Source organism: Ictidomys tridecemlineatus, chromosome 1 (assembly GCF_052094955.1).
Source record: "Ictidomys tridecemlineatus isolate mIctTri1 chromosome 1, mIctTri1.hap1, whole genome shotgun sequence".
Lineage (NCBI taxonomy): Eukaryota > Metazoa > Chordata > Mammalia > Rodentia > Sciuridae > Ictidomys > Ictidomys tridecemlineatus.
The window spans coordinates 133,280,705-133,307,368 of record NC_135477.1 but is presented as its reverse complement, the minus strand read 5'-3'; the positions used below and the strand labels follow the sequence as shown (position 1 = coordinate 133,307,368).

The 26,664-nt window shown below is 36.4% G+C and overlaps 1 protein-coding gene and 1 pseudogene across 1 annotated transcript in view; both read left to right on the top strand.

Annotated features, from left to right (window-relative positions):
- The window catches only part of Ccdc192 (coiled-coil domain containing 192), a 198,833-nt gene that overhangs the window by 144,378 nt on the left and 27,791 nt on the right, over window positions 1-26,664 (top strand). The gene's annotated exons all lie outside the window — the stretch shown is intronic.
- LOC101957811 (vesicle-associated membrane protein 7 pseudogene) lies at window positions 19,508-20,306 on the top strand (annotated as a pseudogene).

Here is a 26,664-nt window from a genome sequence, read left to right as displayed (position 1 = left end):
TGACAAATACCTACTTCCGTCCCTTTTTCCCAGCTGACTAGAGAAATAACTTTGATGGCTCTTCAAGGCAAATAGGTCTTTCTGAATCTGGATGAATGCCAAAACCTCTGGCCTTATCCCACGTCGTCAAGTAAACTTCTATAAAAATGTAGTTAATTTTCAATATGCTTTTATTTTATTTGTGTAGGGCATGCCACTACCAGACACTATTCATTTTAAATTATATTTAATGTTGATTAGTTCATATACAATTTGTATTTACTATTTTTAAAAGATTAACTGTAGCTTTTAAATGAGAACTCTTTTAAAATATATATTTTTTTCAGCCAGACAGAGTGACATGGAACTGTAGTCCTAGCTACTTAAGAAGGATCCCTTCAGATAAGAAGTTTGAGGTTATCCCAGGCAACATAATGAGATCTCATCTCAAAAATAATTAAATTTTTAAAATATGTTTTTCATTTCTAAGCTTTAATATATCTTGTATCTTTAGTTATCATACATTAGAACTAAGTCAAGACACTAGCTGATGCTAACTTTTGACATATACATTTACACTCATGCTCAAAAATATTTGAAATGATAACCATGTTCCAGAAGTCTGGGTATGTTATCACTGTACTTATAGTTCAAATAGGATTGCACAAGAGAATGGAAATGCTGAGTTTATTTAAATGATCTCATTTGTGGATATTAGCTGCTAAGTGTCTTGGGTTCTTAGAAGCAAAGGTTAGTAGAATGTAATCAACTCCACAAATCTAGGAGAAGGTCAAAGGCATTGAGGGAAATTCGGAGCTGACTGCTCTGAATGTGTAAGTCAGTACTTATCTTTTATTAATTGAATTAGAGGAGAAAAATATCAGTACCAGACCTTCTATTTTATGCTATAAACAAAATTTTCTAATACAAGTGAATAATCTTTTCTTTTTAATAGTCATAACTTTTCCACATGAGTCCCAAGAGTCAATAATTGAATCTGATGCATTTCTTTGGAGGTTGCTTTTGATCTAAAGCCAAAGGGAAGTAATTTATTTAGCAGATCCTGTGGGTTCTAAATAAAGAAATGTTTGTGAAAACGTTGGCAAACAAAAGAAAGTACCTTAATTTGTTTGTCAATAAGGCAATATTAAGATGCAAGAATTTACAGTGTGGCACTCCTGTAATCCCAGCTGCTCCCGAGAATGAAGCAGGAGAATCCCAAGTTTGAAACCAGCCTAGGCAAGACCCTATTTCAAGAAAATATAAGAGACTGGGGATGTACCTAAGTGTAAGACCCTATACACCATCTCCAGAACCACCACCAAAAAGGAAAAAAGTGAAAACTCATTTTAGAATAAAATCTCTAGGAAATGGATTTGTTTGAGGGTTTTTTCCTTAATTTTTTTATTTGTTGATGGACTTTAATTTTTATTTATTTATATGTGGTGTGGAGAATCAAACCCAGTCCCTCACCCATGCCAGGCAAGTGCGATACCACTGAGCCCCAGTCCAGCCCCTCGTTTGAGGTTTTCTTTCTTTCCTTCCCTTTGAGCACATGTCAATGAACACTCTTATTTACATCATATAAAATGGCTTAAGTTCTTTGGAAACATTACTGAAGAAAATTGATAGACCTACTAAACATTTATTCCTTCAGTGACATCAGCCTTCCTTTTGTCTGATTCAATCTAAGGTATAAGTAAATACCCTGACCCTTTTTTTAAATGAGCAATTTCACATTCATATTCCTGTCCTGGTGAAATTTTATTTGTATCATTCCCAGATTTATTACATGCATCCATTGCATAAATAGTATTTAGTGCTTATTGAGGATTGAGCAATATAAAAACAATCTTGATTGAAATTTAAGAAAGCTTGCGAAAAAAACAAAATTAGTAAAGAAATGAAATCCACATGAAATGAGTAAAAATTGAAATGTGATGTTAGTTGCTTCTGTCATATGCAATAGGAATTTTCCCTCAAAGTGCCCCTCTGCTTGGTGCCTGAAGCCTCCATATCAGGTGTTCTTCTTTCATAGATCCCTTCATCCTTTACCCCAACTCCAACTCCTACCCCTTTGCCTTCAGGGCCGTCTTCAAGGAAGCATTTTGTGATTACCTCCATCACCACCAGCACCTTTTCATCCTTTTCCTGGCCTTCTCCTGAATCGTGTGTCCATAAACTTGTACACACCACAGTCACATCTATTCTCTTTCCTTGTCTGTCTTTACCAGAAGACTGTAGATTTCTTGAAGACAAACAGAGATAATGTCTTATCTTTCTTTGTTACCCTCAGCCTAGCACAGTGACCAATGCTTGATGGTCATGAAGTATTAGATGGATATTGAATAAAACTTAATGAGATTCTTTCTAATGTACTCTTGTCTGATGTGTTTATTAATTATGAGGTGATGAAGTGAATTTACTTATGAAGTCAGAAAATTTAAAGCCATTCAAGTAGCAGACTTACCAGGGAACAGATTTTACTTTCAGATTGCCAGTGATATCCACAGGATCACTAGCACAGTTACTGGCCCTCAAGTTTAAGAAGATTATCAAATCAAGGGACTGATTTGAAATATTACTGATTCTTCTATACTGGATTGAAATAGACTGATTTCTCATTTATCTCCTTCATTTAATCTACCACAGTCTAATTTTTCCACCCTCTTAAGATGACAATATTCAACTAAAAGTGCTTTAATCTAGGGTCCCAACAATCTTCATGATGTCAAACCCAATGTAAACTTTCTGTGCTCATCTTACTTGATTCATAGAATCGCACAGCCCTTTCTGTTTGACATATCTCTACTCCTGGCTTATGTCGAATGTCTTCTTCCCTATTTTCTACTTTCTCTGTCTTACTCACTGAGCCTACTTAATAGAATTTCAAAAGATTCTTAGGAACTACCTAGTCTTCTGCATTTCCAGATTTTCCCTGGATTATCTGATTAATTCTGATAGCTCTAAATGTCACCTATCATAAATAATTCCTGCATTTGTATTTCTAGTATCTCTTTCTAATGTAGGTTAGCTTATATTTCTTCTTGTTTTTCTAACCTTTTACCCCAACCTGGTTTCAAAGTTAGTCTTCCCCTACCTGGTCTCATTTCAAGCAATGACATCATCATCCAGTGTGTTATTCAAGGTAAATAAATTGGTAAAGAATGAGGAGAAGGAGGAGGAGAAGGACAAGAGGAGGAGGAAGAAAAAGAAGAAGAAGGAGAAGAAGAAAATTACAGATTGTAATAAGTGCAGTGAATAAAATAAATATAATTCTATGAAACAAAATAATAAGCTGGAATAGAAGTGGAGAACACATTGATTATTTAAGTCTGCAAAACCCTCTTTAAGATGGAGATGATATTGCAAGTGAAACATGTGTTTTAAGGAGTTGCATGTGAGGCAAGGAAGAGTATCCTCAAGGAAATATCAAGTATAAAACTATTTAGGGTAATAGTTTGGTGCATAACAGTAACACTCAGAAATATAATATCCCTGAAGCAAAATAAATAAAGGGGAAAGATGTAGGTGTAAAGATAGGTGGAGACTAGATCAAATGTGAGTATTTCATTAGTCCAGTGGCTTGGACTTGGGAAATAAACTGAATCATAGGATTTAATTTAAAAAAAAAAATTAGAACATCTTTTAATGTAGTAAAACATACATAATATTTATCATTCTAACCATTTGTAGGCATCCAATTCAGTGGCATTAAATACATTTCACAATGTTGTGTAACCATTACTTCTATGGGTAGACAGAACTTTTCATCATCCCCAACAAAAACATCATGCTCATTAAGCAATTATTTCCTCTTCCTCCCAGCTCAAGTAGTCACTATTCTGCTTTCTCTCTATGAATGTTTCTAGTCTATGTATTTCATATAAGTGGAATTATATAATCTTTATTTTTTGTCTCTGGCTTCTTTTTCTCAAGGTCCTTTCAGGTTGTAGTGTGTGTTAGGATTTCATTTTTATGACTGAACAATTTTTCACTCCCAAACCATATTTTGCTTACCTAAATGGATTTCATCTTTATTTCAGAAAATATTGAAAGATTTGGTCATGTATTAGATGTGGGGATACAGAGATGAAAGTAACCAGGATGATTCTTAAGCTTCTAACTTGTAAAAAATAAGTAACAATTCCAATCAACAATCTCAAACTGGAGTAGATGTCATTACATTCTGAATGGAGGAGGATTTCTGAAAGATGTCACCCCTAAATAACTTTTTTTTTCTTCAATACTGGGGATTGAACCCCTACCATGCTAGTTAAGTGCTCTACTACTGAGCTATACCCATCCCCAACCCTTGTTCATTTTTTAAAAATTTTTCGTATTTTGAGACAGGGTCTTGCTAAGTTGTTGATGCTAGCCTCGGATTTTTGATCCGCCTGCCTCAGTCTCCTGAGTGATCAGATTACAGGCATGAGTCATTGCACCCAGCTCTTAAATAATTCTTAAATGATGAATATGAGCTAAATACATTGAGATATAGGTATAGGAAGAAGCTAGACACAGAGGAAAATTAAAAAAGAACGGACCAAGTCATGTCAAACTTTGCTTCGTTTCTTTTGTCTAGAATATTCTCCCCAAATTCCCTGTGTCCCTGTTTAAAATTTCTCTGATATTCAAGTCCAGGTGAAATGCCAGCTGTTCACATCCCCTGAGGCTCTTACGCATGCTCTTGTAATGTCATTTATCATCTTTGAATTTATCTTACCACTCGTTGTCTTTTTCCACGTTGTCCATGTTGGACCATAAACTCTTTCAGGGTATGAATCATATCTTTAGCATATGTGTATCCTCCCACAGTACCCAGAACTATATTGCCTTGCATAAAGAAGACTATCAAAAAATGTTGGGTTTTCAACAGAGCATTCTTATCAGGAGTAGGAATTAAAGATGTGCAAATCACTAAGGCTGAACAAGCCAAGAGGCTATAAAGAATGTTGATCACAGCAATTATTAAAGATATTAAGTTCAAGTTCTTTATATAAAAATTAAGTTGCACAATTATATGATGGCATTACATTTTTGGAGCAGCAAGAGAAAGACCCCAAATTAGATATGAACATCATAGAAATATATTGTCTCTAAATAGACAACCCTGTGATAACTACAAGGCTGTTGTTTGTTGTTTTGTTACCAGGTAATTCTTATTATATCAGAAAGATGAATTCTTGAATGGATCTAGCAGGACAGAAAAATACAGATGAGATCATTGCTAAATTTATATAAAAATTAATTTACTATCTAAAATGCTGACATTAGTTCAGATGTAGACGAGATATCTAAATGCCTTAAAACAATCTATGTGGACTTAGAATGTATTCCCATTATAGTCAGAAGTACTTGTAAGGCTGAAGGGTATAGCTCAACAGTACAGCTTGTTTTTAGCATGCAGAATTCAATCCCCAGCCTAAAAAATAAAAGTGCTTGCAAGTATTGTATGAATTTTAGATATATAGATAGATGATATAAAGAGAATTTTGAAGCTCTAAAAGCTCCATTGGCAACTGACAGTGGTCCTCTGACATCGTGATCTTGTCGTCCAATTTTATGTAGACATGGCATCATTTTACATGAGGTTCTAAAGAGAAAATAGATAATTAAGAACATGAAGTACTCAAAATATATAATATAGTTGGTCAGATGTGCAAATAAAATTTTCATGTATTTTTAAAAAGTAAGAGTCTGGTTAAACATAAACTCAAAACTCAAGGTTACGAAGAGAAACAGCACAGTAGGTTATGTGAAAATCAAAGAACAGAGAAAATAATGCTGCCCATTGTTTCAAGTAACAAAGAATTGGCAGAAATCCAAATACCACAGAGACAAGATTAATATTAAGTATATCTGTCAACATCCTGTTTGAAAATATCAGCTAGAATCAGAGGTATCTGAAAACATCCAAAGAGGGTTTCTCCTAAGAATGAGTCACATTCTTTGTAGCAGAAAGACATACTATACCAGTAGAGAATGTTAGAAGTTAAATAGAACTTCATGTTCACCTTGTCCCACTCCCATGTTTTATAGATGAGAAAACTGGGGCCCAGAAAACTCTCTCTCCACTCTGCTGCATTGGGAAACACCAGGAAGTAATGAATAGAATATGGACTATGCAACTGTACAGAATTAGCTTCGGATCCCACTCAGTCACCCAATCTCTGAGCCTCAATTTCCTCAACTGTAATATAGGGATCAAAATAGCTACTTTGTGGGCCGGTTGAGAGATTAGGAGTAATGTATATAAAATATCTGGCACATAGAAAATCAACCAATGCTAAGTCTGATTGTCCAAAGTCCTGGGGTCAGTGAAAGAACAAGGACACACACTTCGATCCAAGGTTGTTCTCAATGTATCTTTAGAAATCCCCAGCTAGTGAATCACTTCCAAAAAGGAGGGTGAGGGTTATTATACTCTTCTATAAATACTTAGACCTTTAATAACCTGGAAATATCAAATGAGTCAGTATTGTATAAAATGTCAAAGGAAGCGTACTAATTTTTCCAGAACATTGACATAGCAAAGGATCATTCAATATAAGGGGCAGAAATCTAATCACTTGGAGAAAACACTTCTAAATACAGCTGAAGGAATCTTCTGAACTGAATCTTTCAAACTTAAATATGTGTGAAGAATACGGTGTCAATGTTGCATATGTGTATGTGAAATTAGATTTTATAAATTATACCATGGATTATCTTTTTAAATTCAGCATGACTGCATTAGACTTGTCAAACATTTAAGACTAAAAAAAATTCAAACCGTAAGGATTATTTAAGCAGTTGTAGTTTATAAAAGAGAAGCAAAGCTGAAATATTTGTTTGTCCTAATTAGATACCTCCATTGTGTGTGTGCATGACATGGAAATACAGGCCTTACCACTAACAAGATACATTTTATGAATCAGAGGCAATCTTATTGCTCAAAACTTTTAGACCTGTCTAATTCTAATTCACTCATATAAGCACAGTCATTGGCCATGACATATTAAATAAGTATGGATAATTGAAGTTTCTACAACCAGGCATCTGCTCCACTGAATACCTTCTTAGGATGGTCCCTTTGAAAACTAAGTCTATCAGTGATAACCAGAATCTCCTGGTTACTACCTAAGAGTGGTAGTAACTACTAGTTAGTACTGGTACTCTATTTTTCTTCATTCAACTGAAGTTTCCAGTGTGGTCATGGATCTGAATGGCTGAGAAAGGTTAAGAGGTATATAAGATTTTAGACATAGAAGGATCTTTACAAGGCCAAAAATTAGTCTGTGGGTTAAATTCATCCAGCCAAAATGTTTTAAGTGCTCTTGAATGTATTAATCCAGCAGGGTATTGTGGTACATGCCTATAATTCCAGCTGTTTGGGAGGCTGAGGTAGGAGAATCACAAGTTCAAGACCAGTCTGAACAATTTAGTGAAAGATTGTCTCAAAATTAAAAAAAAAAAAAAAAAAAAGAGGGCTGGAGATGTGGCTCAAGCGGTAGCGCACTCGCCTGGCATGCGTGCGGCCGGGGTTCGATCCTCAGCACCACATACAAACAAAGATGTTGTGTCCGCCGAAAACTAAAAAATAAATATCAAAAAAAAAAAAAAAAAAGAACTGAGGATGTAACTCAGTGGCAGAGAGCCTCTGAATTCAATCCCCATTCCTGAAAAAAATAAATCAAGTATCAACCTGTTCTACAAAGTTTTAGGTATTTTACAATAATTTCAAATGCTTAACAATCAAGAAATTTCACATTGCAAGCAGAATTCCCAGTTTCCCTTGCAAAATTGGACAATCTGTCAATCCTAGGCTCAGATTCTTGCCTGGCAACCTTTGGTTACAGCTGAACAGTGACCCCCTTAAATGAAATGAGTTCTCCATGGTTGCCCCATCTCCCATCAGTCCTGATGGTGCACAGGCCAGAGCTGTTCACTGACTTTACCTGTACAACTCCAGAACAGGTCCAAGACTACATTTTACAGAAGAAAGAAAACCCAGATATCACAAGACTAAGGCTAGCTCTAGAACTCTGATATCTCTGAATCATGCCTTCCCATTTTAGAAAGTCCTTAATGAATATTCATTGGTTATTTACTTCCTGAAATGAGTAAGCACAAAAATATAATCTAGAGCAAGATGTATAAGAAACTAAATACATGGATGAAAAGTAGTGCCACCGCTGGAGGTAGTGAGTGGCTTATATCTGTAATCCCAGTGACTTGGGAGGATGAGGAAGGAGGATTGTAAGCTCAAGGCTAGCCTCGGCAATTTAGTGAGACCCTGTCTCAAAATAAAAAGTAAAAAAGGAATGTGGATGTAGCTCAGTGGTAAAGTGCCCCTGTATTCAATCCTGGTAACAGAAATAAACAACAACAAAAGTGCCACTTCAATCAAAATGTTAGATTATTAGAGGCTACTTAACGTGACATACTCTTGAAGAAGCACTGATTGGTCATAGGATGTTTTTGCTTTTTCTTTTTTTGCAGAGCTGAGAACCCAGGGCTACAAGTATGGTATAGGCAAGCACTCTACCATTGAGCTACTACACCCCGAACCCTGTATTATATAATTTTTTAAAAACCCTCCTCCCCTTGCCACTCAGTCCTCATAATGAGGCCTTGCATTGAGCTACATCACCAGCCCTTTTTTATTTTATTCTGTGACAGAGTCTCACTAAATTGCCCAAGGCTGACCTCAAATTTACAATCCCCCACCTTAGCCTCCCAAATCCCTGGGATTACAGGCCTTTGCCACCATGCCCAGCAGGAAACTGCTTTTTTTTAAAAAAAAAAAAATCTTTTTTAGTTGTAGATGGACACAATACCTTCATTTTATTTATTTGTACCCAGTGCTTCATGCATTCGAGGCAAGTGCGCTACCATTGAGCCACAACCCCAGCCAAGGAATCTGCATTTTTCATGAGGATGACTCTTTACACTTAATCATTAGAGAACAAAGTCACTTTTTTTTTTTTTTTTTCAGTTTTCAAGTTCTAGACCCGAATCCTGGTACTCTGTTTTCCTTCATTCAGAGAACAAAAAGTTTACTACTTATAGTCCCTGACTCTTTTCCTTTGTTTTCTGTGTTTTGTGTTTTTGATTTGTTAAGTAAAACCCCAAAAGAGACATAATAAAATGTACAATGGCTGGTACAGTTCAAGAAATTAGTCCTAGATAAAATTGCCCAATCAGAATGTTTTTCACCATGGTCACTAAGAAGCTCCTACTTACTCCATTGACATCACACATTTCTCTAAAAGTTTTTTCTTCAACCAGAAGTTTTTACAACTTTAGCTTGAAACTTCAGGTCAACTTGTTTTTTGAGTTTCTCCCCTAAAACTTATATTCTTAAAAGTTTTATACTTTCTCTTTCATGCTTTTAAAACAGACTTTTACTATAACCTTAAATTCTGTTACATAGTAGATGCCTCACATTTGGCCATATTTGACTCTGTCTAGTTGAACTAGATCTCATGTGCTCTAGTACATCAGAATCTATTCAAGTTTATTCTACTTAAAGCTAGTTTAAAGAGAAAAATTATGTATTCTGTTTTTTTAAAAGAAAAAAAATTCTTATAGGAAAGAGGTTGCCAAAAACGGATATAATCTCTGTTCACAATTAATCCATATTGAAACTCTGAGAAAGTAATGCCATATTAAAAGAAAAGGAAAGAAAAGAAAAAGAAGTCTCCTCAAAGCACCACGTTGGACCCAGTAGTATACTTTTGAATGCAAAAGTTAAAGCTAGCTGGTGAAAGTGCTCATAACAGAGCAATTCTTGATGTGAAAGCTGGCATATCTAAGCTGGCTAGTCATAAAAAGAGGGAAGGCCTGGGAGGGTTTTTAATATCATTCAATGAAAATAGGCATATGAAAGTATGGAATAATAGTGATAGAAAAGGGGCATATATAGTATTTTCATTTTTCTTCTTAGAAATTAACCTTTGGAGAGTTTCCTCATTTCTTTCTTTTATTTCAAAAGTTTGAATTAGAATGAATATTCTACTTTTGAAAAAAAATTGAAACTGTGAAAAGATTTAAGAACCTTTCAACTTCTAATACATTTTACTTCCAAAGTAACTTTAATAATACTAGAATATGAGCTGATTGCTACAGAAGTAACTAATGGAAAAGGTCCTATCCAATAAATGTTTCTCCCTGGTATTAAATGAGAGACTTACAGTCCTGGGAAGTAGAACAGTAAATGCTTATGATTAACTTTATGATTAACACAGAAATGGAGGAACTGGATATCTTAAAAACGTGCTAGAGTATACTTTAATGGCCTGAAAGAGACCCTAATGTAGTCCAAATATTAGATAAAAGAGTAGAAGGGCTGGTTTAGTTACTTGTTTCAGAGTTCCCTATGTGAAAGAAATCTTGTTTAGAGGTACAGTCATTAAAGAAAAGTAGGGGCTGAAATCTTACCCACTTTGATCAGCAGCAAGTGGTCCTGTTTTGCAGGTATGGAGAAGAGAGGGGGGAAGGGAGAAGTAGAAAGGAAGGAGCTAGACAGGAACAAAACACAGCTACAAGAAGTTTCCTGACTCCAAGAAGTACTGAGATAGAGAAGCAGCAGCTCTGGAGCCCACTCAAACCCCAGGAGTCCAGTCTTAGGTTGTCCCAAAGTGATGAGTCTAGGCAGGATGAGCAGAAAGAGGTCATTCTAAATAAAATGGTTCCAAGAGAAATCTGCAATAATTCTGTACTTAGGATGGACTTATATTTTCCCAAATAGCCCTTGTGACTTTGAGGAGCATGGGCCATAGCTACTGAGGACAGATGTCTCGGTGAATGGGGGTCCCTGGTCTCAGTTTTTCCTTGTTTGTAAAGCCTTTTCTGGATGTCAAAGAGTTATAACAGCTAGAGAGTGAGTTTTTTGGAACCATCTAGCTGTTCAGAAGAAAAAGTTTTATGAGCACTGAGAGAGTCACACACACATTTGGAAATTTAGTTTCAAATGTTTTAGAATGCTCCTGATTTTAACCCCTGGAGTAAAAATTAGGAATTATGTCTTTATTTCTCTGTTTTGCCCAACGTTTGGCACCAAAGAGGACCACCAAAGGAACCATTCTAAACAGACATATGCTAGATGGGTGTAGTGGTAGGTACATGCCTGTAATCCCAGCTACTCGAAAGGCTGAGTGCAGGAGGATTGAAGTTCGAGACCAGCTTTAGCTATTTTTCGAAGTGCTAAGTAACTTACCAAGACCTTGTCTCATAATAAAAAATAAAAAGGGCTTAGGGATGTGGCTCAGTGATTAAGCGCTCCTGGGTTCAATCAATTTATACTTTCATAAATAAATATTTTCCTAAAGAAAGAAACACATTCAAGAAAAGTGGTGGAAAGGGGAAGGCACTTTCTCCAGAGAGAAACAAAAGCCCTGCTCCAAGGCTGCACACCAAGTTCCCAGCAGCACAGACAGTGCAAGCAATGTTTGAGGAGAGGAAATGCTGGGATAGTCTCTAGGACACCAGGAGACTTAGTTATAAAGCCACAATGTCAACAAGCCAGAGGGCCTGCTCCTGAATTTAAAGAACATAAACACTACCTTACAAATGCCAGCCATAAATGTAAAAAGTTATCCTGAGCATCATAAAATAAAAATGACCCAATGAGAAAAACAGCTGCCCATCCAAGCCCATTTGCCCAGCAGAGAATCTTCTGATTCAGAGCTCACATATGGGTTTCCAGAAACTCATTTTAAAGAGCTAGGCTTGATCTTGAAGGACCAGACTCACAATTTGTAGTGTGTGCGTGTGTGTGTGTGTGTGTGTGTGTGTGTGTGTATGCACATAAATATATATAGTTTTTTCCTCAAAACAATCTATACATTTATTTTTTAATATTTTCCCAATACCCTGAATGTGTGGGTGTTTCTTAAGAATGATAATGGGCATAAAGAGAGACACAGGGTCTGAATTCTGTGTGGGACCTCAGGTTCCCTCTGTGGTTACTGGCAATTTATTATCCCATGGATGCTTAAGTAGTGGCTTCAGAGCCCCAGAGAAAACTGCCCAACCAGCTCCTAAACTTATCCACATTCACAGGAGTTAAGCATCACATGCAGATTTAACCATCATTTATCAAAGTCGTTCTAACAATTACTGTGAATATTTAGTTCTCAAGGGAAAAGGTACAGAAAAGAATCAGAAAAATTAGTATCTGAATCCCAGTCCCATTAATCCTAGTATTTTGGCTGTGCCTCAGTTTCTACATTGCTCTCAGATTGGAATATAAGATTTTATTGGAAAATATATGGAAACTCCCAGCACCACAAGTGTTCCTACAGGTGTCTCCTCTTAGCAATGCTACACCTATAAAGTAGGGCTGAGAATTTTAATTCCATATATATATACATATATATATAATGGAGATGTGTTTATTCTATTAGTCACAAGAGCATTAAGTAAGGCCAGTGCAGATTCAAGGGGAAAGGAATAGATTTCATCTTGTGATTGGGTGTGGCAAGTTCATGTTTTGGAAGAACATGTGGGATGGGACGTGTTGCTGTGACCATGTTTGGAATATACCATCTGCCACACATGGTTTGCTACATAACCCAATTTTGAAGGTCAAAAGCTGAGTATAGCTTGTCTGTGTTTTCTTTGTAATAAATTCCATTTCTCCTTGGGCAGATGAATGCTTAGAATGGACTAGTGCAAATGATGTTGTATTTACAAAGTCAAACTAGGAAAGTACATTTAAGCATTGTAAAGCCCTATCACAAATGCACCTATAATTGAGAGGCAGTGTCACAATTTCTCAATCATGTTCTTCATGACAGAATGGGTTGGTGCCCTATAGGCTTAGCTAACAAATAAGGGGGATATAGCAAAGTCTTGTATTGGGTTCTCTTTTTTAATTTTTGTTTAGTTGTAGATAGACACAATACCTTCATTTTATTTAATTTTATGTGGTTCTGAAGATCAAACCCAGTGCTTTACACATGCTAGGCAAGTGCTCTACCACTGAGCCATAACCCCAGTCATAATTAGGTTTTCTTAAAAAATCATCTCTATTAAAGAGGTTTTATATAAAAGTTGATATTTTTCTGTGCCTCATTTATTACTAAATAGTCCCTCTTCTAAAAAGAAAAAAAAACTATTGTGAAAAAAAACACTGCCGAGTTCCTATTAAAACTCCCCCCCTCAAAAAAAAAAAAAAAAAACACACAATTTGGTTAAAAAAAAGTTAAAGTCTACATGAGTCAATTTTTAAGCAGAAATATAAATTAAGCCAAACAGTAGGACATGACAAATTATAATCAAATTCATTCCATGTAATAAATTTGAGCACCTATTTATGATAAGCAAAAAGGACAAATTCTTTGTTTTCTTGGAGCTCCTGTAATAAAATTCATTCCATGCTTCACTGAAATATTTCTTGAAACTGTTTTATTGAATCATGACATTGGTAGGTGTAAGTAATGTCATTCCTAAAGAATAATCATCATCCTTGCTACCTGAGAGGCTGAGGCAGAAGGGTCACAAGTTCTAGGTTAGCCTTGGAAACACACTAAGGCTCTGTCTAAAAAAGAAAGAAAGAAAAGAAAAAGAATGGAGAAAGGAAGGGAGAGAGGGAGAAATTATCATCAAAAGAGCTATTTGGGATAGGTGATAGCCAAAGAAGGAAGGCTTAGGAGATTATTAGAAAATTTCTCTTTCCTCTCTCACTCATATTTTTATTAATGATTTGTAAAAATTTTGATGATGAAACAAGTACATGTGAGGTGATGGGCTCCTTGCAAAACTATTTTCAAGTTTTCTCTAAATTAGACTTGATCTAGAAAATAAACAAATATAAATAAGCCTGGAAATAGAGAAAATGAGAGTCACTAATTTAGATGTGAAAAGCAAACACAATTAAATTAAAAATAAAACCAAGATTAAATAATTCCTGAAGGAGTGAGAGAAGAGATGGAGGCTGTTTCTGCACTGGCGGCAGAGAAGGCCAAGGGGAAGAGCCCGGCATCTGAGAAGCTTCCTTCATGCTCCAGCTGAGCTGGGCCTTCTCACCATTCATCTGTCTCTTCCCATTCCAACACATTTTTGATGGTTCATCTCAAACCTCAACACCCTGAAGCAATTGCAACCATTCCAGTTCTATTTGATTTGGTCCCTTTCTGACCAACCATAGTCTAGATCATCTGAGCTTCCTATTTTGGCTCTTGATGACATATGATTTTGTATCATTTTCTAATTGTCTGATTTGTAAACATTGTCAAGCCAACTCCCCAGTTCCAGTCTTCTCCAACCACTCTTCCTTGAGCTCCCTGCCTACGTGACTCTTGCTTAAGAAGCTGGTGGCCAGGTGCTATGCCACAGAGAATAGTCTGGAATAGTTTAAGCCTGGTAGCTAGGAGCTGACATTTTACTCCTTCACCAGATGAATACTGGAAATTAGTGAAAATCAGAAAATTTATGTCCAATTTATCTTTTAAGACAGTATTTTTCAAAGCATAATCTTAAGACCATCATGAAAATCACCTTGGATGAGGGAGCTGAATTGAAATATCTCAGGTGGACCCCAAGAATTCACAAGCTTCCAATGGATTCCTGTGTATAAATGGAGTATAAAAACCAATGTTTCAGACAGTTGGGACATTTCAATGTTTGATTATATCCTGTTAAGTTTTTTGGACTGTTGTTTCAATGAAATGAGTTCATCAAAGTTTATGAAAAAAAAATTAGCAATTCTGATTTTTGGTTTCTTTGACAAATCAAAAGATCTAGCCAGGCAGAGCTGTTCTCATGTGTGGTGACAAAAGACCAGAGTTGCCGTGGCAGTCTCCTTGAGACAAGGTCTGCTCAGCAGAGTTAACCAAGGTCCTCACAAAGCCTTTAACTGGATCATGCTGTGCAGAAATGTGCATTGTCAACCCTTGTTGAAAACCTTCAGGACACTGTGTGAGGGCGGACCAGAGGTCTCTGAAAAATTAGACTTCCTGACAAACATTTCTGGAAACTTCTTCTACTTAATTACCTTAGCTTAGAACAAAACTTAAGTTAGAAATGCAGTAACTCTAATGTGGCAAACAGCTATTTTTAGTTTCATGGAAGTTGGGAAATTTTATGGCCTTTCTAAGTACACCAAAGAGCTGTCAGCAAGATGTGCAGGACTGATTCCCAGAGCCTTATCTTTGTCTGACTGGAACAATACAAAATATCTCTATGTCACCTCATCTGTAGCCATGAAGGAATCTAAGAGGCATAGTTTCTTCAGTTTTTCAGGACTATATTGATTCTGACCTTCTGGAAACAGAGGTATATTTGCATCATCAAAACATATTTTGAAAACATTCTTACATATAAACTGATTATTCTTATCTTTACCAAAATGTATTTAACAGGTATTTCATAAACAATATTAAACAAAATTTTAAACAAGAAAAAAATTGCCCTTAATCTTATTATCCCACAAATATGTTGGTTTTTGCATATTAGCACTTTCTCCATATAAACATTTATAAATGCACACCCTTTTATAATCAAAATACTATGTTTGCTGCTATTTTAATAAGATCTTTTAAATTCAGTGTGTGGAGATCCCAAATATGATGAATAAGTTGTATATGCAAGAAAGAGTAATTGTTGAGGAATGCAAATCTTTCTTTTAACAATAATAACCAAATAATTTAGAGAGAACGTAACAGCCGGAAGCTGTAAAACAGTTTAGTGGGGTTTTTTTGTTTTTTTTATTTTCCATTCTTGGACTGAGTTTTGACATTCACAATATGCTTGTTAAAAAAGAGAAAACTTCCTGCCCTAATTCAAACAGTTTATCAAGTGCTTTTCAATTTACTTTCAAAAACATTCCTTGCTTAACATCACCCCCGGCTTTCACATAACTCCCATCTGTATGCATTCATGAGACATACATCTAAGTTGGCAGTGAAAGTCCAGTGATGTAGCTCATGTTAGACTCTTCTTCAGCCAAGCATTCAATAACTTGTGCGACTATAAAGTCTAATTGAAGAAAGTGTCCACCAGGATTGCTGCCTGCTATATTGTTCTGGGGCTGGCAGTTAATAACATTAAATTTTAAAGAGAGTAAATTTCATCATGACAAAAAGTAGTTGTTATGGACACTGTTCTCCTAGCCCCAAACCAAGTTTTCCTCATCATAAACCCTGAAATCTGCAAATATGTTATTTACATGGCCAAAGGAACTTTGTAGATATGACTAAGGTTAAGAATCTTGATTTGAACAACCAATAAAAAAAAAAAAAAAAAAAGAATCTTGAGATAGGGAGATTGTAATGGATTATCCAGGGGGGGGGCAATATAATCACATTAGTTCTTAAAAAGCAGAGAATCTTTCTTAGCTGTGGTCTGAGGGAGATGTGATTATGAACAAGGGTCATAGAGATGCAATGTTACTGGCTCTGAAGTTAGAGCGGGAGGCCACAAGCCAGGGATGTAACCTTCCAAAATGAGCGCAGCCTTGCCAGAACCTTGATTTTAACCCAGGGAGATCCAAGTTAGACTTCTGACTTACTGAACTGTAAAATAAGCCAGGTGCAGTGGTGCATGCCTGTACTAGCTACTCAGAAGGGACAAGAGGATCACAAATTTAAAGCTAGCCTGGGTAATTTAGCAAGATGTTATCTCAAAATAAAATTATTTTTAAAAAGAGTATGGGAACGTAGCTCAATAGTAGAGCACATGCCTAGCATGCTTGAGAACCTAGGATAAATCCTCAGCATACCACACACACACAAACACACAAACACACACACGTGTGTGTGCATATATACAAATTATATATTTATATTACATATTTATATATTCATATGACATATATTTATATTATACGTTGGCATATATTTGTATATATAGTATGTGTGTTATATGTATATATGGTAGATAACTGTAATATAATGAGCTTGTTCTTTAAGCTTCTATTTATAGTAACTAATTAGAGCAGCAATAGAAAAATAATGCAGTACCTTTTCTGGAAACTTAATATATCCCATGGCCTAATCTTTAAGAATATGGTCAGTTCAGACCACTTGGAACTGCTCAGACTAAAGCTCATTTTGGCAAAGACTAAATGCTCACTGAATATACATGGCACACAGCTTTCCCAGCCTCTGGGCAGCTCTCTAGGGTCATACGATTTTCTCTGGTCAATGAATTATAAGCTTCAGTAACATGTCGTGCCCCAGGCTGAGGAAATGAAAGGCCTCCAATGCAAACCAGCTCTCTCTTTCCCTGGGCAAATTGGAAGACTCATGTTGAGGTGCTTGCTTCCACAAGATGCAAACATTCTAGCTTCCCAGTCTCTGCTAAAAACGAGCTGTCTAGAGGACTGCTGCACATGCAGGAGATTTTGCATGAGTGAAAAACAAGTTATTCAGTTTTAAGTCACTAAAGTTTCCAGGTTTGTTTCTATAGACTAACCTAGTCCATTCTAACTAGTACCCTTTCTTAGAATAAAGCAATCCCAGGAGACAAAGGATTCAACCTCTCAAGAACATGAAAACTGCTGTGCACAATGGTGCACACCTGTAATCCCAGCAATTCAAGAGGCTGAGACAGGAGGGTCACAAGTTTGAGGCCAGCTTCAGCAAATTAGAGAGACCCTGTCTCAAAAAAAGTTTTAAAAGGCTGGGATATAACTCAGTGATGGAAGGCTCTGGATTCAATCCCCATTACAAAACAAAATAACTTGGAAACTAATTTCTACTTCTATCACTCTTGAGGATGGGGTGGAGCTTTGGGGGTGGAGCTCAGTGGTGGAACATCTGCTTAGCCTGCACAGACAAGGGATTTGATCCCCAGTATCATGACATAAGTAAATAAGTAAATAAATAAATATTAGTCTTATTAACCTACAAAGTTGCTTCTTGCAGACTTCAATTTCATATAATAGGGAGATATATAATAGTACTTAGAAAAATATTAAATATTGTACAATACTTTATCTTGGATATTTATATCATATAATAATGAATTTTAGTGTAGAAGACATAAGGAAGTTTTTGCTTTTTTAAGAAAGTATTTTTGTTTTTCTGTCATTGACTGGTAATGCTAATGTAGATACTATGCTATCATGTCAGGTTCATAATTTATATGATAAAAAATTGCTTTTTTTCCTCAAAATATTTTACATTTAAGACATTTGCCAAGATCTTAATGAACTTTACCAAAATAGCATTTTATGACTATCAAAAGGTGCAATTGACAAGGAAAAGTAAACTTATAGTTCATGTCCCTTTCATAAGACAATTGGAATGCAGAAAGAGTAATTTTCTATTTTTAATAGAATAATGGCCTCATATTTTCCATTCAATCATCCAAGGTGATAATAACAGGTCAAGAAAAGCCAAAAATTACCCAATTCTACTTCTTTATGTGACAGAAGAGAAATTGAGATTTAGAGAAGTAATTTTTGCCAATAGGGAAAGAAAGATAATTCCAAAGGGTAAATCTAAGTACAGGTAAGAAGCTATTATTTTGTTAAGAGGATGCTAGATGTACATGCGCAAAAGTCACACATTCTAAAAACTTTCTTGTTGTGGTAAAATATGCATAATTTACCATGTTACACATTTTCAAGGGTCACTTCAGAGGCATAAGTATAAGGGTGTGAAGCTATCATCACTGCTTTTCCTCTATCGAAACCCAAATTCTCTTCTACCTGTTAAACACTAGCTCCTTTCTCTCTCTCTCCACCTGTAAGTAAGTAACCACTATTGTACTTTCTATCTCTGTGAATTTGACCATTCTATAAACAGAATCATACATTTGTCCTTTTTTGTCTATTTCAGTTTGTATAATGTTGTAGAGGTTTATCCATTTGTAATACATGTCAGCATTATAATATTTAAAGCTGAATAACTTTCCATTGTAAATATTATTACATTTTGTTTAGCCCCTCATCCATTAATGGGCTATTAACAGATGATTATTTCTATCTTTGGCTATTGTCAATAGTGGTGCTATGAATATCAATCCACAAATATCTGTTCAAGTCTGTTTCAATGATTTGGGGTATACATTTAGAAAGGAATTTTTGGGTCATCTGATAATTCTGTTTAATTTTTTGAGGAAGCACTGCACTGTTTTCCACAGAAAGATGTAATTTTCATCTTCACTAGCAGTGAACAAGGGTTCCAATTTCTCCACATTGTTACCAACACTTAGTATTTTCCAGGGTTTTGCTTTTTGTATTTTATTACTTTTTGTGGGTGTGAATTGCTATCTCACTGAAGTTGATTTTAAAAAAAAATCACATCTCTTTTTTTCTGCTGAGAAGTTCTATTATTGCCTTTTTTGGTGCAGGACAATGAATTCAGATCCTTGCCATGCTAAGCATACATGCTAGTATAGACTGCATCCTCCATTGCTTTTCTTCTTAATGTGCCACATCTCTTGAATCTGGAAATGTCTGACTTGACACAAGATAATCATGACAATGAACAAAGTGCAAGGAACCCACAAGCTAACATTCATTTTAATGCTTTTAAAGTAACATAATAGGGTGTACTGGTAAATAGCAACCCAGAACAGGCCCCATCCTCTTGGTCTCGAACTCCCTTGCCTTTACAAGATTGACACCATGGCCATTCTTTTTGCTGTTGTTGCCAGGGGATCCACTATACTTGCCAAACATGCTTGGTGTGAAGGAAACTTCCTGGAGGTGATAGAGCAGATTCTGGTTAAGATACCTTCTGAAAATAACAAACTAATATACTCACATGGTAATTATTTGTTTCATTACATCTGCCAAGACAGGATTCTATGTCTTTGTATCACTGATGATGACTTTGAACGTTCCGGAGCCTTCAATTTTTTGAATGAGGTAAAGAAGAGGTTTCAGACAACTTATGGCTCAAGGGCACAGACAGCACATCCATATGCCATGAATAGTGAGTTCTCAAGTGTCTTGGCTGCACAATTGAAGCATCATTCTGAGAATAAGGGCCTAGACAAAGTGATGGAGACTCAAGCCTAGTGGATGAACTGAAGGGAATCATGGTCAGAAACATAGATCTAGTAGCTCAGCGTGGAGAAAGATTGGAATTATTGATAGATAAAACAGAAAATCTCGTGGATTCATCTGTCACCTTCAAAACTACCAGCAGAAATCTTGCACGAGCTATGTGTATGAAGAACATCAAGCTATTCATTAATCATCATTATCATTGTATCAATTGTGTTCATCTATATTACTGTGTCACCTCTCTGTGGTGGATTTACATGGCTAAGCTGTATGAAAAAATAAGAAAGAAAAAATTATCATTGACCAAGGATACAAGAGAAAAAGGAGTTAAAAATAATCCATGTGACCCAAGCCTTTCATTACTGGCAGAAAGTATCTGCCAGTCTCTTCAGCCCTCTTTTCATTAATTCTTTTTTTAATCTTAGTCTATGTCTCCAGATTTATCTTTGTCCTATCAACCTTTATTCCAAAGAACTTCAGATCAAACCAGTCATTACAGTAGCCTTTAAAAAAATAAAGTAATACAATAAATGAAAAATTCATTTACATAAGGGCAATTTATTTTAAAATGTTCCTCTTTTAGAAGAAATTGAACTCCTTCTCTTAACTTAAAACTTCAGATTTATGCTATAAATTTATTCTCAAGCAATTTACATTGAAGATTTCTTCAGCATATTATAACATTTTAGCTATTATAGGTCAGTATCAGGATCAATTACAATATTTTTAGACACAACAAATATTTTAATTATTTTTTCTTGAGAGACTAATATAGATAGTTGCTAAAGTCTGGCATTTATTTCACATTTTTACTTTGAAGTGGTTTTATCTAAGTTATTACAAGTAAATACAAAAATTTCAGATCAATTTTACTTCAAGAGGGTTTATATTTTCATTAAGTATATTACCAGCACCTAAAACTAGTCAAAGCAATTTGACCCACAAAAGAATTAAAATTTATCAAAAATTAAGTTATTAAAAAAATCCTCTACAATTATAATGCACCAATTTAAAATTTGGGGTGAAAAAAATCTTTAGCCTGTTGGGGACTCATCTCTAAAAGGGTACAAAGAAATCCATTAAGAATTCTATCTTAGTACTTCATAGTCAGTTGAATTCCTAGAACTGATAATCCAGCTATTCGATTCAGTAGCCCAGAACACTCTGCCTATATTGACAGAAGAGGAATGATGTGTAAACTGCAAGTAGTATAATCAGGTTATAATAAACAGGCAGAGTGTTGGTGAAGGAATGTAGATTATTGTCTACTCATGGCTGGTGCTTACTAAAACACAGCTTCAATTCAGAGTAGTTGGAAGTAGTCCTTCTGCTCACCTGTATAGAAGCCACCTCATCTGCTACCTACCTTGTATACACACTGATGATTCCCATTTCACAGTTTGTTCAACCCTGGGACTCCCAATTCTATGATTCTTTCTCAGCACAGATGATTATTTTTAAGAGAGAAAGATGAAAAATACATTCATAGTTTAAACCTGGTTATTGCCTCTGGGTGTGTAAATTAACAGCTCTTTGATTTGAGGCAAATCAGTTTCTGCCTTAAGAACTTAAAGGTCTGCAGGGTTTTTCCTCAGGACTAAATTAAATAACATCACATGAAATTTTTTTAATCTAAATTTTTACAGAAGTATGTAAAGGAGAAAATAAGATGACTTCCCTCTATCCTTCTAGGTTCTTTAGCTGGTTAGAAATTAGATGGATTTAAGACCAATTGGTAGGCAAAAGCTATTTTACAAATTACAGAGCCCCACAAAATGTGAGACTTGCAGGTCAGGTGACAGAAGCTTACCTAGCCTCTGGAGCCACAGAAAGGAATAGAGAGGCTCTGGCTTCTGGGAGGTGAAAAGGGGAGTTGTGGGAGGGGAAGGAGGAGGTGGAGCAGTATAAGGTGAATAAAAGTTGTTTTGTTTTACAGAGACTTCTTAGGTAATAAAGGTTGTCTCTGAGCAGCACTCTTCCTGATGCTTTTACTAGTGTGCTTGCCTTTATAGATGTCAGTTTAACCAAAGAACAAAAGAAGGGCTACTCCTGTGTTTGCAATCTCTCTGAAAAACCAGCCCGAAATAGACCAAAGTGTATTTGGGGGGGCATGTCCTGACCTCCCATAGTCAGTTGCCTTTGAGGTGGTGTGTTCTGAGCTCCAATAGCTTGAAAAGGACTATTATACTTAATATGACATTACAAGTCATTCTTGTCTTCCCTTTCACTTTTCCAAAACAGAATAAAAACTTAAATAAATTAGATCAGAAATGAAAAAAATTAACATCACTTCTTTCTGATAAAATATAGTCATGGTAGTGCTATCACATCCTCAAGGAAAACTATTACTTTGGTTTGTGATTTGAATTTTTATAGTGACTTAAAAAAATAGTTTTCAAATGTCCTCCACTACAATTTCCAGTCTTTTTCATTTAGTTTTATTTTTTACCCCCCCCACACACACACCCTACCTCAAATTTCCTTTTGTCATTAAGCCGAGACCTTGAGGCTGAGGCTTATTTCTCAGCTTAAGGAGAATAGAAGCTGTGCAGCATAAAGAATAGCTGGGTGACTTTGACATTCAAATTGAGATGTTTTAGGCTCCACAGGTGACAGTTTTGAAAAACAGGCTTTGAGGAGAAAAAAGAATTCTCTTAGACTCTCAAAACCATAATCTCATAGGTTAGAACTCTTAAAACTTCTAATATCTGATCATCTTTGACCTGTGAAAGTGGAAGTCTGCTATTGTTGAACCTATAATGTATATCAAGAACCCAGCTTAGAAAGTCGGCCCTGGATCATACCATAGAGAAGAAAGGGAGGTCATGGGATGTGATGTGATGTAAAGAAAATTCTTACCTTTCTGTTGCTAAAAGGAGCAGTCCAAGGGAGGAGAGAGAGAAAGGTCTATGAAGTCAGGCACAAGATCAAACACCTAGAAGAAGGCAGTGGGCAGTGGTTAAAACCCAGTTAGGTTTGGAGCTGATTCACAGCTTTACCACACAGAGCCTGAGGAGTCAGCAAGCCCTTAAGACGACCCCCCCCCACTGCACCCCGACTGGCTAGAAGTCAGACTGCTTCTGGTTTCCCCAGTCTCTTCTTAAATGCAACCCATTTTGAAGATCATGGTTATCCACATCTTGTATAGTCAAGGAGAGATGGCTGTTCTCATGAGCCCCAACAGGGTAGGGAGCAAGAGGCAAAATTGCTGAGACCCAAAGCAGCCTAGGATGGGGCAAGGAGACAGATGGCAACCAAGATAAAATGGGTTGTGTCAGAAATCATGGCCTTCCACACAACACTTCAAAAGAAGGTGAAATCAGCCATAGCTTTGTGGAAACCCATCCAGCAAAGGACACTGGAGGGCACTGGATGAGATTGACAGAGCAGGGGCCACACAAGTAGCACAGACATCTTTCTGTCAAACCATTGCAGAAAGGTACATAAACTTCTTATAGATTTTGTCATAGGAAAAGGTGAGTGAGAGCGCCCAGAACTGACTGACCTAATCCTGTGGAGACTGAGAAGTGACAGCTCTAAGTGACCGCGAGCATGGAGTTACCCTGAATGGGTAAGAGTGTGTTTCCTACCAAGTGGGAATCAATCAGTAAAAAGAAGAAATCAATTAAAGGTTGAGGTTCACCACACTAGATGTGGATAACCATGATCTTCAAAATGGGTTGCGTTTAAGAAGAAAACAAGTTGTTTCTATTTTTAACATGTTTGCAACTTTTAAAATTTGTTTTCAAGTTTGTGGTCTTTTGTGGATGGTTGATGGTCCCAAGCTCAACAGCTATAACAGCTGTAAAGTTAAATAATATGTCCATTATTACCTTGACTACAAGAAAACCACTCATACTTTCTGATATTGAGTCTTCACTTCTAATGAAGAGAATTTATTGCTTCATTTTTTAAAGTTTTAGGTATAAAGTGCTAAGACAACAGTGCACTGAAGTTTACTGAAGTAATGATAAATGCTTCCTTTTTTATGCCCCTGGTCAAGATAGAAAAATAGACTTGACAGACTGCTTTATGTATATATTTTTTACATTTTAGGGAAAACCAGAACTTCAACTCATCTCTAAGTTGACTTTTACTGCCTCTCCTATGAAAGCTAATCCATAGCAGGATCAAATTTTAGTATTTTCAAAATGTCTTCATTTTAATTTAAACATTTTTATTTCATTTTAATTTGGCACTTCCCCTGTGCTTGCCAAAGACTTATGTTTAACATAAGTCTTTATGTTCAACATAAAAGGCTTATGTTAAACAGACGAAATAGGGGAGGGTCTATAAGAAGATGGAAAGAATCAAATATGTTGCAAAGGAAGACCGATCTTTCTTAGCTTCTAAAAGGAGTCTCAGATCTGCATCTTCAGCCTAAAGGTTGAGGTTAGACCTTTCTGGACTTGTTTATACATCTGCAAAATGATATATGATTTTAAGGGTTTCAAGGTGAAATATTAAATGTGTTTATCTGCCTTTAAACTGGATCACTATTTAGTGGATCACAAGAAGATTTTGGAATCTTGGCTAATAGAAAACGCAAGAGTTTACACACAAGGACCAGCAGTTGCTCTTGAAACTGGCTTCCTAAGGAAATTACGCAGAATTTGTGCCCAGATGAAATCAATGCTCTGCCTTTCTCAGATTTACTGGTCAATGTGTCCCTCTTTAGCAAGTGATTGACGTGGAGTGATGCAACATGAAAGGAAACTTCCAGCTGTGCTTGTCAATGGTTGGGTGTGTAATTGGGAAATCCATACAACAGTAAACTCCTAGTGTCAAACTAGGCATTGTTCAGAACTGAATAAACATACAGGAGTTGTAATAGTTGAAATGTGACACAGTTCCCCCAAATATTCCTATTGTTTCCCCTCTGCAATAACCATGGGAATTTCTTTTCCCATGCAGGAGCCATAAGAAAGGGGGAATCTATTAGTAAGTGGTGGACCACTGACTGTTCAGATCACAGCATTTCACATGACCCTGTACACAGGCTAACAGCAGTGTTCTGCCAAAGTATAACCCATAGGGAATAGGCCTTTGAGGTTGTTTAAAAGTGGCTGGCTGTGAGAGAGAAGCATATTTCCTCTCTTGGAACCTAATTTAGCTGGAAAAAAGAAGATAGAAAGAATGCGAGTTTCCTGTAGTTTTGTGTATTGTGTAATTTTATTAGATATAAACAAACTTGCTCTGAATCACTTACATTAGTCAACTAAGATATTTACTTTATGTAAGATATGACCTTCAAGCTATATATAGGACATCATCCAATATGAACACTTTAAAAATAGTTCCCCAAGTGCCCCCATCACAATCAGTCCAATCTTGTAACAGAAATGGCTTTCTTTCATTTCCCAGGCATATGTTAAGTCCCACAGTATCAGTGCATGTCTGCAGACATTGGTGGAACACCCTCTGTGGCCCATGGAAGTGTTCAAGGTCCCAAAGATATGGAGCCAGGGAACACACTGTCTCTATCTCCAAGGGTTTACATACCACGGGAGGGGACAAAGACCAAGACAAGCAAATACTGACATAATCCAGGGTGTTCTGATGGCTGAAGTGAAGCTGGGAGAAAATCTGCTGGTGTTGTTGCTGCAGTATAACCTATGACAAAAGTTCCCACTCGCCTGTAATTCAAATGCCATCCCTACATCCTCTCCAAAATAATTGACCACTGGAAGCTTAAAGAACACATGTTATATTCCTGCCAGCCCTACAAGCTGATACATTATATTTTTTATGTATTTATTGGTAGATGTAGAGATAGAGTATATTTTTTCCTTTCAGTTCACAGAGGGATGACAACATACAGAACTCAGAGAGGGAGTTAATACTATAATGCTCTTTCCCCTTATCTTTAACATTTTACCCACGTTTTTTCTAGAGTTCTTTACCCACTTATTTAAAACCCTATCCTCCTTGTCTCCTCCACCTCTGTTCAAAATAAAAATTGTTGTGAGGACACAATATCAAGCAAGGAAAGCCACTGAGCTGAGACAGTATCTTCAGGCTGTTCTTTTCGTAGTCTTCCTTAAAGACATAAATTATGAGTTCTTATTCACAGCATACAACAATGTGTTGAATACCTGTTTTTCTCATATCTCCATGGAGGACAAGATCTGGCTTTAGGAAAAAAAGTAGTTGTATTTTACATTTTTTTTTCAAGTGTGGTGTTTAGAGTCTATACCAAAGGGATTTGGAACATAGCTACTAGGAAGTCAAGCATTTTGCATTTGCAGAAATCACAGAACAAGGGGTCCCTTTGATGGTGGGAAGCCTCTCAGCAAGGAACCATGTCTTGAATGGAATGCTTTCAGTGATAATTAGGAGGTATGGAAACCATCATGTCCAGGACATCCGGGATTGTTCCAAAGGAAAGTCTTCACTGTTTAGAGGTTTGTTTGTTTGCTTGTTCCGTTTTTAACTAACTGGATATTTCTGCTATAGTTTTTCCTCTCTGGCTCAGCTCTTAATGAGCCCCCACAATGCTTCTAATGAGATTCCAAAGGTTTGCTGTGTGGACCACATTACCAGGTGTACATCCAACCATCAAAGAACCACAGCCAGCTCCATTGCCTCACCCTCTATCATGTTAATTAGGACCGTGCTGCCTTGAATTAACACTGCAGCTGGATTCTATGTGCAGCCCTGCTACACCCAGTCCTGTTATCTGAAGGGACCAATACCACCAAGGAGAAGAGGCTAGGCCACAATGATCTCTTGGATCC